At 38.3% G+C, this 7936-nt stretch overlaps 1 long non-coding RNA gene across 3 annotated transcripts in view; it reads right to left on the bottom strand.

Annotated features, from left to right (window-relative positions):
• The window catches only part of LOC147164439 (uncharacterized), a 35624-nt gene extending 29832 nt beyond the window's left edge, over nt 1-5792 (bottom strand). For all 3 annotated transcript variants that reach the window (XR_015096618.1, XR_015096617.1, XR_015096616.1), the window contains exon 1: nt 5687-5792. This is a non-coding gene — a long non-coding RNA (uncharacterized LOC147164439). The remainder of the gene's footprint in view (nt 1-5686) is intronic.
• Between the last annotated feature and the right edge of the window lie 2144 nt (nt 5793-7936).

Below are 7936 nucleotides of genomic sequence, written 5' to 3'. Positions count from 1 at the left end.
ACAGTGAATCCACTAAGGTACGAGTAGAACACAATCCATAAGAAATAGGTACAATTAGTTAACGTTTAAAGTAAAATAAGTATCCTCACATTCTTAAAATGGAAACTACTACTGCCATATGAAACACTCTTTAGCCACTTTTAACTAGCAAATAATGCAAAAAGCCTATCAATATAGTTTTTTGACTGTTTTTACATTTTACTATTAGTGGTTAAAACCTATTTTACATTTCTATGATCATTACTTCAAACAGTGCCTGGGCTGTACAGTTCATTTTGGTTTCATCTTGGCATTCCATTATTTCCTTGGTTGCAAAAAATCTGATATTGATCACTGATCAGCATTTCTACAGTCAAACACAGTAATAGGAATGCGTTAAACAAGAAAACACTTGCTTAACTTTTAACAACGGACGACAAGTGCATCTCATTTTTTAGCTTTATTGAAATTATAAGCAACACTTTAATATCTTTTACACTTAAAAACGTTTTCTCCTCATTTTTATGGTGACATTATTTACAATGGGGAAAATTGATTGCAAAAGACTAAATCCGATAGCAATTTTTATGGCCACACGTATATAAAAACATGTTAACCTTTTTATGAATAAATGTTTTTTTTTAATGAAAATACAATTTTACACATTTTAAACACCCACAACTAACGAAAAAGGATGAGTGTGTATAACCTAGTTTCTAAAAATAAAAATAAATAAATAAACTATTTAATTTTTTATTTCAATTATTTCAGTATCAGTCGTTAACTTATTTCTACTTTTAAAAATAGCCCGTAGTTTGCCATGTTCCATTTCCAAATTGGAGGATCTCTGGGGTGTTTGAATTGGAAGGCAAAGCATTAATGAGGATAAAGTAGATGGATTTTAGAATCTCTCTCTAAATGGTTCTGATCCCGTTTACATGCTAGTAGAGTCAGAGCCGTTGATAGAGCGAGTTTGGCCAACTCTGTTTCAGCAGGGTAACAAGATGGCGTCCATGTGTCATGTGAGCAGCAGTTGACCAATCACAGCATAGAGTACTACGCTGTGGCCAACTCGGTTTTAGCAGGGTAACAACATGGCGTCCATATGTAGTACGCTGTGATTGGTCAACTGCTGGTCACATGACATGCGGACGCCATCTTGTTACCCCTGCTGAAACAGTTGGCCAAACTCTCTCTATCAACGGCTCTGAGTAGAATGAAACAACGGCACCTCTGCTGGTTGCAGCCATGTAGTGCACTCCTTGCTGCGATTAATCAGCAATCGATCCCACACCATCGGCAAGGTTGTAATCCGCACTTTTATCCGGATCTGTGTTGATTAGCGGCAGTCAAAAGTGGAAAGAAACCATCCTGATAAGATATCTGGTGCTTGTTCCTATACTCAAACAACAACAAGGTCATATTAAGAGACTCAAGATGCTCGGAACTGATTTCAACTAGCTGCTCCGAGCTGCTCTGCCGCAAAGGTACGGAAAGTTGTGATGAAACGCAGAAAGCACGTCCACAATTAAGCGAGGCCTTGGACGCGTCCAAATAAAAAGTGCCCTGAGGGACTCCTCCATATTGTACTGATGAGCCTTTTCAGGTGAAGCAAAAGTTCACCTCAAATGCGCACGATCAGCACTTACGGGGGCTGTTATTTCTGTTTGTTAACTGGATGAGCTAACTCTTCAAAATCCTCCTGGCACTCCGGTGGCGGCGGCTGAGGAAAATGAGACCGCAAGAGAGGTCCATGCATCAACTTGACTGAAGGCCTCATCAATCTCCCGACGTGCATTTTTAATTCGCCATCGACGAGCGTTTAAAGGGCACCCGTGTTTGAAATGCGAGCGCCGGTATCCGTGGCAACCGGGGCGAAATAAAATATGCGCCATCATAACCAATGGGTCGGGGATGGTTTGGCTTTGCGGTCGCGCTTCACTTGACAGTAATGATAGCCTGCAGGGGGATACGGTGGACGTCTCAATGAGCCCGCATGCAGACGCTCTCGGCCTCGCATCCTTTTGCACGCTCTCGTTAAGCGTCTCATGAAGCCAGCATGATTCATGAGCGTGTAATGTAGATGAAAAATACACACAAGGATGCGTGAAGACGCTGATGAGTCGTGATACACCAGTGAAGTGAGAATATTGAGTTGCATCTCCACAATATAAAGATGAACTTTGCTACTTTACTGGTTGCTTGGTTTAAAAAGTAACTTTGCTAATTGTTTGATTTTAAAAGTAACTCATTTATATTACAAGTATCTTAATTCGTTACATTCAGCAGATGCCGACAACGCCTCAATATAAAAATGGCAACTAGTTTTGCCAAGACTTTATTGGAAGTATTTTTAGCAGTAATGTTCAAGAATAAAGTTTACTTTAGAAATAAAATAGGCTTTTTTTTGTTTTTCTTTTTTACTTAAATACTTAATTTATAAAAATAATAATAATAATAATAATAAGTGTTTTTGGATTTCACTTAAAATAAATAGGTTTCTAGTTTATTTAAAAACATAGGTTACGTGTTTATTTTTATATAAAAATACAAAATAAAGATTTTCTTATGGGAGCGCACTGCAATCAGTTTGTGTCACGTTAAAAAAATGTTTTTAATTTTGTGGGGCTTTGTTCTGGGAATAATTTTTTTTCCATTTGTTTCTCAAATAGTTTTTTGTTTTGGGGATTTTTTTTCTTGATTTCCCCCCCAGTTTTTTAATGTTTTTTCTGTTTGATGGAATATTTTTTCCCAGTTTTTCGTAATGAAAAAAAAATAATATATATATATAGATATATAGATGTAAATAAACGATTTAGCATGAAAATGACCAGAGAAGCGCTTTCTTATATGAGCAGCTTTACTACTTTTTGATTTTGAAAAATGCCTGCATAATTACAGTATAGGTTCAATGTTATGAAACTGCAACAGATGATTTCCATTGTCATTATTTCCCTACGAGGAAATTCGTTTTGAAGACAAACCTTGACAATCATTGCTTTTAAGAGAACTCTGCATTTCTTTTTGGCTCCTTTGAGCATTTTCACCCTCTACTTGCTTTCAAGATGCTGAACTTGGGTTTGGTTTTCTCTCGTCAGAATGTCAAGCAGATGTTTATGGTTGAAAAAACAACAACAATAACATCACCACAAGTCACCTGACCACAACTCGAGTGCAGATGGCCTCGCTTTGCAGCCACCGAGAGAATGACCCCGGAGAACTTAATTATTATTATTATTTTTTTTAACAACTATGGCGACCACTCAGATGTTTAGTGGAGAGCAAAACATCGGATTTCATTTGTCAGGTGGCTTTCAAGAAGTCCCGCTTTAAAGACAACGCAAAGCTTTTGCAGGTGCATCCCCCGTCGGATTACACTTTGTATGAATTTGTCCATTCCAAATGATGCACTTGGGCTCATGATGCTTTTATCTCTTAGCGGTGCCAAGTCGAGGGGTTTTCTATGTCTCGCAGAGTTTGATTTATACGACGCAGATGCGCGGAGCCGTTGGGATGACTCAACATAGCGGAGACTGTAAAACAAATATCTGCCATGCTTCCAGCATATTCGGCAGGGGAAACACTTGAAGGTCCAACGGATGACAAAGTGCCTTTTAGTTTAGGAGGATTGTAAAAAGCAAATCGTGACACCGTTGCCAAAAATCATCAGTGCTGTCAATAGAGATTCATTGAATTACGATTGTCCTGCTGTGAACTTGCTATTTGGACATAACTTTTGGGATTTGTCTTTATTATCTTTTAAATTGATATCCAAAACATCTTTAATTGTCAAGTATCAAGAACAAGTTAAATATTTTAAAAATGTGTTGCTTTACCTTACTCATATAGGCTAACTTTGTTAGCTAACTTTATATATGCTAACTTGGTTAGCTAATGAGGTTTCATCACGTAAAGTTATGTTCCATTAGTTTTTTCTCGGTAATATTTAGTTACTTCACGTTGTATGACTTTGTTACGTTACTTTAGTATACCAAATTTCACACAATAGTTCACAATAGTTTCATGGCTCAGGCTGGCCTACTTTAGTTCAAAACATTTTATTGAAGATATGCAATTTTACGAGTATGAGAACATAAACATAACTTAAAATGGTTTAAAGGACAAAAATGGAGCAAAAGGTAAGAGTACACGACACAAGACAGCTTTATCAATTGCTACCATAGCTACTGAGCAATCAGGACAGAGTAGAAAAATGAAAACAATGACTAACAAAAGGAGAACGGGAAGCGAGTTCTATGGCTATCTTTACACTTCCTTTATGCCGTGACTGATTCCCTTCTGTTGGATCATCACCAATAAATTGAGTTCATCCTTACTACTAGATTTAAAATTGTCAATAGGTGTGAATGTGAGTGTTTGTCTCCAGCATGTATCCTGTGATTGACTGGTGACCAATCCAGGTTGTTCCTCTCGTCTCGTCCAAAGTCCGCTGTGATAGGCGCTAACTCACCAGCAACACTAATGACAACAAGCGCTGTAAAAAAATGGATGGCTGCGTAGTTCCTCGATAATTCCAAATGAACAAAACAGTAGCTCCGATCTCGGGATGTTCAGACGACGATTTGTCGAGTAAGCGGAATCCTCTGCATTTCTTTGAGATTTTCCATTAATTTGCAAAGTAGTCTGCAGCAACAGGCCAACGAGAAACTGTTGAAAATTTGGATCTTCCACCTCTCCCAGGAGCATTGATCCAAAAACAAGCTGCTTCCAAGTGGAATTCCCACAGAGGCCAATGGAAAAAAACGTCACAGAGCTTTGATTCTTCCAAAAGTAGGCGCAAAATGAAAATTGACCGGAGCGCAATCACGGGAATAACGTCGCGAGTAAGCAGCTAAAACCTGAAGTGAGAAGAAAGTGCTGACGTTGGACGAGACGGTGCAGCTGAAGCAACAAATTGGTTTGAGGGTTCAATCAGATCGGGCGCTGGCGACATGGCGTCTTTGGATTGCTTTGGCGTGATGCTTCACAAAAATCAAGCGAACAACCACATTTCCTAACATAACTCCATCAACATCTGCAGACGCACAACTACGTACATGTGACACCCTGCAGGAGGTTGTTATGATTTCGTCTTTATCACATTGGCTGACGGGAGTGAGCAAATAATTAACCTGAGTTTTGTTTTGTTTTTTTCCTTCTTCAAAAGAAGGAGCAGCCAAAAGGAGTTGTTAAAAGAACACAAGGGACTGAGAACAAAAAGGAATATACATAGAAAATCAGGTGACGTAATTGGGCTAACATTAGCAGTATGACTGAGTTTACATTATTGTAGCTAATTTTAGCTTAGTTTAAACTATTCTGTATTCACAAGTGTTTAGGAACTAGCTGTACAGATAGCTAACAGCTTCTCCAATAAATACCAGGAAGCCTCTTGCTGTGTTTGGCAATTTACTGGATGAAACTGTAAAACTATCATATACAAAACATATGGAGACATTACAATCATGTTATTTAAAGTTTAAAAATATATACAGTTGTATCATTTACTAAAATTAGCTGCAAACCCTACAAAAAACGGGATCGTTTTTAGCCGTTAGCATAATGCTAGTTTACATGGGCACTACCGTGGGAATGCTATGCTAACTAGCGCCGAGTAATTTATGTCACATTAGAACTTAAAACACTATGTTAATATCCGATTAAATAATATAGTGCACGCCAACACTACTGGAAATAATATACTTACAGACAGAGATCTTTCTGGAGCCAAAATTAAACATTACAGGCTTCAACACTCTGGATTAGTTTAACTGTGTAGCCGTGTAGAAGCATTGCTTGGAGTACAATGCACTACGGTAGCACTCGAGGGTCAAAAAACATATAAGGGCGCAAACACCACTTTGTCCACCAGAGGGCAGCACATACACGATGCTAAATTTAATTATTTTCTAGTCTTTTGTTGCTTTGCGTCAGCTTTACGTTACGCTGATTGCTTGTTTAATGTGATAGTTTACATAACACTGTATTTGTTTATATAAGGTTGCTTTCCCTTACTCTATACATCACTTTACTGTAGTTGACCTAAAGATACATTTATGTGTAAGTTACACAACATTACTTTGTTTTGCCAAGTTACGCATCTTTACATTACATTTACGTTAAGCTACAGTTAGTGACATTATGTCACGAGACGTTACGTTACATGCGTTTACGCTGTGCTGTGTTGCATTTACTGTCGTTTTACATTTCTGTTCTGATGATTAGCTTTATTAGCTTACTTTGCTTTGTCACCTCACATTATGATTTATTTCTTAGTACTACTTAGTTACTGTACGTTATATGAATTGTTAAATTCGTTTTTGCTAAATGACTTTACGTTACATGACGCAATATTACGTCGCGTTATTTGTTACTTGAATGGACATAACTTTCAGGGAGTTACTTCTTCATGTCAAATTACGTCGTTTGACAATGCTACGTTACGTGTTTTACTTAGTATAGAGTATGTAAGTTTACGGGAGTTAACTGAGTTAAATCAGTTCACGTTATGTTAAATTGCTTTTATGTTACATGACTTCTATTTTTACCTGTCCTTTAGCGACATTATTTTACATTGCTTAATGTTGTTACTTTAAACAATGTTGCATTAGTTAATGATACATTATGTTATATTACTTTAAGCTATATTATTCTACTTGAGATACCGTATACGTAACATTGCTTTAAATGACTAAAGTTTATGTAACGTTAGTTTATGTTGAGCTAAATTACTTTATGCTGAATTTATTTTAGTCTTTGCTTTCTCCTTGGTAATGTTTCATCGTTTTGCACTTTGTAAAACCGTAGTCAAATCCGCTATTGTTATTGTTAATTGCTTTTACGCTTTAAAGTTGCTTAACGCCGAAAGTTGGATTTCGAATCCCTACTGCCACCTGTGGCCTAAAAATGAAACCACACACTCCCTTCTTCACGTACACAATGAACACGGGACGCCGCAGCCGCAGAGACAGGGTGTGAAATTCGAACCCGAATTCAGTCTGAAAACTATTGGCCATTATGAACAGCAAAGGTGTTAATCTACTAATTAGAAACTGTTTCAGTGAATGGTCACATAAAAAGGCTATTGTAAAGATATTTTTGGGCAAATGATTACAAAAAGCAACTTTAAGGTAAACAGGGGTTGACCTTTATACATATTGCCTGAAAAGTTTTGATAAATGACTAATAAGATTAAAAATCACCGCAATTCCTTTCCTAAAGCATCTTCAACGTATTTCTCTCAAAATGTGTGGTGTGATTCCATCCTACACGAATGCTACAGTGTGCCGCTGACGCCGAACACGCGATGCCCTCCAGGAGGTGGTTGTGGTTTGGCCTTTATCAGGGAGGCTGACATTGGAATGGACATTGTAATCAGGGTTCGATTCGGAGCAGCTCCTTTGGCAGCGGAGCAGAACAGATGGTTATTTGTCAGCAAGCATCAGCGAGCGAGATCTTTGGTACGGCGTCTTGGTGATCGTTGTTATGTTCCACAAACTCCCGGCACGGAACGGCACGAGGGTCAGCGTGAACGGTAAACAAAACAAACGCTGATAAACTAACATTGTTGTACTCCCTCACTTTCTGGCGGCCATTCTTTCTCAACGAGCTCATGGAGTGATGTCATGGCCAAAATGGTTTCTTCTGCAATGTGAGCGGTTGGCCGCGGTTGCATAATAGTCTGCTCGGCATCGGCCGGTAATAAGAACAGCGTTCGGGGGTCTCAGAGGACGAGACTATATCCCAGACGAACATGAATGGAAGTCAGCCTGTTTTCTTTTTGCTCCGGGAATTACACAGCGCAGTAATTATTATTCCCAAGGGCACTTGTTGTGATATCCGGCGGTTAAAGCTTGATGAGCTGTAAAACAACATGCAGAACAAACCGTAACAAATACTGTATCCTTCAAGTTGAGATCTTTACTTTTTAAAAACGATTCATTGAAACTCTTGAGCT

The sequence above is a fragment of the Leptonotus elevatus genome, chromosome 12, assembly GCF_054856555.1.
Source record: "Leptonotus elevatus isolate MCC_2025b chromosome 12, RoL_Lele_1.0, whole genome shotgun sequence".
NCBI classification, from domain to species: Eukaryota; Metazoa; Chordata; class Actinopteri; order Syngnathiformes; family Syngnathidae; genus Leptonotus; species Leptonotus elevatus.
Note: the sequence above shows the minus strand (reverse complement) of the source record. Positions and strands in the feature narration are given on the sequence as shown.